This window comes from Pan troglodytes, chromosome 1 (genome assembly GCF_028858775.2).
Source record: "Pan troglodytes isolate AG18354 chromosome 1, NHGRI_mPanTro3-v2.0_pri, whole genome shotgun sequence".
In the NCBI taxonomy this organism is placed as follows: Eukaryota; Metazoa; Chordata; class Mammalia; order Primates; family Hominidae; genus Pan; species Pan troglodytes.
In genome coordinates, this window is record NC_072398.2 from 46,106,776 (window position 1) to 46,111,405 (window position 4,630).

The 4,630-nt window shown below is 48.6% G+C and overlaps 1 pseudogene across 1 annotated transcript; it reads left to right on the forward strand.

Annotated features, from left to right (window-relative positions):
* The first annotated feature begins 1,864 nt into the window (after positions 1–1,864).
* LOC100615939 (alpha-1,3-mannosyl-glycoprotein 4-beta-N-acetylglucosaminyltransferase-like protein MGAT4E) lies at positions 1,865–2,850 on the forward strand (annotated as a pseudogene). Its single transcript, XR_010151068.1, has one exon. The product of XR_010151068.1 is annotated as an alpha-1,3-mannosyl-glycoprotein 4-beta-N-acetylglucosaminyltransferase-like protein MGAT4E (transcript).
* Positions 2,851–4,630: the final 1,780 nt, after the last annotated feature.

Below are 4,630 nucleotides of genomic sequence, written 5' to 3' on the forward strand. Positions count from 1 at the left end.
GACTAGCAGGCAATGAGGACCTGGGTGCTGGCCACTTCCCAATCAGGACCTAGCATGGAGATGTGATTTTTCCCATTTCTCACATGAAAGATTGGAAATAGCTTCCCTAAGTGGACAACATCTGCAAGTGAGAAGACCAAACCCCACACAGTTCCTGGCCAGGCTTTGAAATTCACATTTTTGCTAAAACATCTCAGACCAGCTGGAGCTAAGCACAGGGCAGGTGTGGGGAGTGGTTCAGAAATGTGTGCACGGTCAGATGTGAGCAAAAGAAAGGACTCTAGAATTGAGGCACTGGGGCCTATGTTCCTTGAGGACAGGGCCAGGCACTGGGTGCCAGCACATCTCACAGAACCTAGCCCAGGCCTAAGCCAAGGTAGACGACACTGGCCAGCCTGACAACGGTGAGGGCAGGCAAGTGCTTACTCCGCACAAGACTTAACCCTTCCCGCAGGCACTCCACACAAACCAGGGAGCCCCACTTCCCAACCTAGGACCCATGGCCTCTGCTGGAAAGCCCTGTGCGGTTTCATGATGAGGTGGGGAAAGCGGTTCCCTGAGCCCCACACTCGGCTTCCCTGGGCACAGGAAACTGAGGCTTGCCCAGCCTGTCCTCAAAGGCTGCTCCTCAATTGTCTCCAGAGAATCTGGGGGTGAACCTCAGGACTGACATATCTTATCCTCAGAAGGAAAAGGAGGACATAGCTTGGAAATAGCTGTCAAACAAATCAACTCTGAAAGCAAGAACCATCTGCGAACCTTCAAGGAGATGCAGAGAGACTCCCAACTTCTCCAGCAGGCTAGCTACCAATCCCTGGCTGGAGCCCGTCCCCAGGAAAAGAGTGAGTACCTGGGAGGGAGTGGCCTGACTGGGGGAAGATCAGCCAGGGTATTTTGGCCAGAAAAAGGAAGGAGGGTTGAAAAGGGAACTGACTGGCCAGTGGCGAGGAAAGAGTGTGTGTGCTCTGAGGCAGGGCCATGCTGTGGAATTTGATCCATGTTATGATCCTGAGTGTGTTTTCCTCCCACCTGGTCACCCCTTGAATGACCAACAGGACAGAAGGGCCATAGTGACCCTGGGAAGGAGCTGTCCCATAGTGAAGCTCAGTCATGGTTGGCCCCCAGGGAGGGGAAAACAGGAAGGGGGAGGAGCCGGAGGGAGCGCGGGAAAAGGCATTGGGTAGAGGGTAGGCAAAGAGGGCCATGGGGACTTCAGATCTCAGTGCAGTAGACTATTGGACCCTTGGGTTTACATAGATTTCCAGAGATCCTCTAATCCAGGTCTGGTTGACCTGTGGTAGCTGAGATAACTCTGAAGGTCAAGGCCAGGCTAAGATATTTTGCCAAGCCAGCAATTTGCCTTTGGTACCCGGCAGTCTTGCCCATGAGAGAGAGCCTTGCCCTTCATAAAGCTTCCCCAAGAGCCTTCCAAATATTGACCAAAATACTTTGACCAAAGAAAATCACATCACAATTTCTGATCAGATATTAACCTCCTATCTGGACTGCATGTCCCAGGAAAAGGAATGTGAATTGTCACTGGGATCAACCTAAGGAGAAGACCTGGGAGGAGAGTCCTAGGAATGCTTCACCATCCTGAAGTGCTCATGTGCCTCATGTCTCCCCCAGGACTGCTGACCGTGGGGATTGCCTCAATGCAGCATCCTCGTGGGAGCTACCTCTTGGACAACCTGCAGTCCATGTTCCAAGCTTCCTCATAACGTGAGCTGGAGTATATCGTGGTGCTGGTCCACCTGTCAGGTCCTGACCCTGAATGGCTTGGCCAAACAGCTGCCACTATTTCAGGTCTCTTCACACCACAGATTAGGGCCGGGAAGCTGCTGGTGATCAATCATAGCTCCCCTCTCCCAGGAGATCTGAGTGACATTAATCACTCATCACTCTGTGAAGCCCTCTATTCCAGACAGAAAGTAGATCATGCCCTCCTCATGAACTTTGCTAGCAACCTCTCTGATTACTTTCTTTTGTTGGAAGATCATATTCATTGCACCCCCAAATTCGCTGCTGCCATCTCTTCGGCCTTATCAGCCTTATCAACCTGGAAAGAACTACCTTGGGTGATCCTGGAGTTCTCCCACCTGAGCATCTCTGGGAAAGTTTTCTGCACCAGTGACCTCTCCCGCCTGAACACTTTTTTCCTCCTCTTCCATAAGGACACTCCTACTCACTTGCTTCTCTCTGAATTTCGTCTTCTCTTGGCCCAGAATGTTCCTATTCATTTCAGTCCCTCTGTCTTCCACCACACAGGCAACTATTCTGTGTTTGATGACATGTGCTTTTCTGTGGAGAAGGACAGGGTCTTTGGTGAACCAGACAACCCTGTTGCTACTGTCCTTACTGACATGGTATCAATGTTGGCTGTGATTCTACAATACACTTATACACTGAACAAGGAGGGCTACTCTACCTTAAATCCTTTAAAAGGAAACTACTTGACAGTGATTCTGGACAGGCCACAAAAGACACCCAGATAGCAGTGCTGACAGGCTCCGACAAAGACGGGAGGTACCGACTGCAGCAGGGGCAAGTGGAACTGGGCTATGACCCCCAGGAGGATCCCAAAAGCTGTGCTCGCTATGCCCTGCTAGGGCCACTGGTGGGAGGAAATTTGGACCAGGTAGTATTTTCTGAAGAAGAGTCTGTGGAACAGTTGAATTGTATCCGGCTGCTGGTGTTGGCATCTCAAGAGTCTTGACTCCTGATCAAGCAGATCAAAGTCTGGACTGAGCCTGAGGAAGAGGAGAGATAGAGGGCACAATGGGGATTCTCGAAGAAGTGGGTCTGAGAATGGAATCTACATGGTTGGGAAGAAATAAACCCAGGCACCGATCAAAGGCTACTCATTTTAGTAGAGAGGTCATACAATTTATTGCTCAAACTAGAACACTTTTTCTCTTTCTGTTTTTTTTTTTTTTTTTTTTTTGAGAAGAGTTTTGCTCTTGTTGCCCAGCTGGAGTGCAATGGCGCAATCTCGGCTCACCGCAACCTCCGCCTCCCAGGTTCAAGCGATTCTCCTGTCTCAGTCTCCTGAGTAGCTGGGATTACAGGCATGCACCACCACGCCTGGCTAATTTTTTTTGTATTTTCAGTAGAGATGGAGTTTCTCCATGTTTGTCAGGCTGGTCTCAAACTCCCGACCTCAGATGATCCACCCGCCTCGGCCTCCCAAAGGGCTGGGATTACAGGCGTGAACCACTGCGCCCAGCCCAAACTAGGACACTTTTGAAAGTGAAAGGAAAGGAAGCACTCTTAAAAACTGCACTAGAACAAGAGATATAAACCAGGACTGTCCCGGGCAAGATAAGATGTAATGTCCCCCTAATGATGAGTTTTAAGATAGATGACACAGTCTGATGAGGGGTGAAGCCAAGACAATATCCTTCTGGCTTCCAAGCACCAGGGAGAGGGAAGGTGTCACCATGAACTGCCTTGTTCTTGTCTATATACAGGTATAACGCCCTCGGATCTCTCTTTGAGGGAATTATTGCTCTATTTAGAGTAGGCAATAGTCTTAATAGTATATTCACGAGGGTGGAACTGACTTTAGTTCACATCTGTAGACCCAAACCTCCAATGTACCAAGGTTGAGACCTTTCCAGAGCAAAGTTTGCTGAGCTGGGTTTCAGATGGATGCTTCAAGTATCCGTTAATTTCCTAGAACTATGTGCAAAATTTGTTGTAGGCTCATATGTGCATTTTTTCTAAGGAGAAGATACTTTACTTTCATTCAAGCATTGATATGTTCCATATCTTCTCCTAAAAAGTTAAGAATAGGGCCGGGCGCGGTGGCTCACGCCTGTAATCCCAGCACTTTGGGAGGCAGAGGCGGGCGGATCATGAGATCAGGAGATCGAGACCATCCTGCCTAACACGGTGAAACCCTGTGTCTACTAAAAATACAAAAACATTAGCCAGGCATGGTGGCGGGCGCCTGTAGTCTCAGCTACTTGGGAGGCTGAGGCAGGAGAATGGTGTGAACCCAGGAGGCAGAGCTTGCAGTGAGCTGAGATCGCGCCACTGCACTCCAGCCTGGGTGACAGAGCGAGACTCTGTCTCAAAAAAAAAAAAAATGAGTTAAGAATAGCTAAACCAGCAGCTGTAACCTTCTTGAGGGAAGAAACAATATGTCACTTACAGCAGAATCTTTCTATTTCCACTGGAAAATAAGAAGTTAGGCTCACACATTCTTTCATGTATCTAATCAGCAAATATCTGGATGCATACATAGTGTTGGATGCTTTTAAAGATGTATGAATAATAAGATGAACCAAATATTGATGACAGCAGTAAGGGACTTAACAGCAAAAATCAGTAATCACACCTGTAATCCCAGCACTTTGGGAGGCCAAGGCTGGTGGATCACCTGAGATCAGGAGTTTGAGACCAGCCTGGCCAACATAGTGAAACCCCGTCTCTACTAAAAATACAAAAATTAGCCAGGCATGGTGGCATGTGCCTGTAATCCCAACTACCCAGGAGGTTTAGGCAGGAGAATCGCTGGAACTTGGGAGGCAGAAGCTGCAGTAAGCCAAGATCACGCCACTGCACTCCAGTCTGGGCCACAGAGCAAGACTCAAAAAAAAAAAAAAAAAAAAAGAAAAAAGAAAAA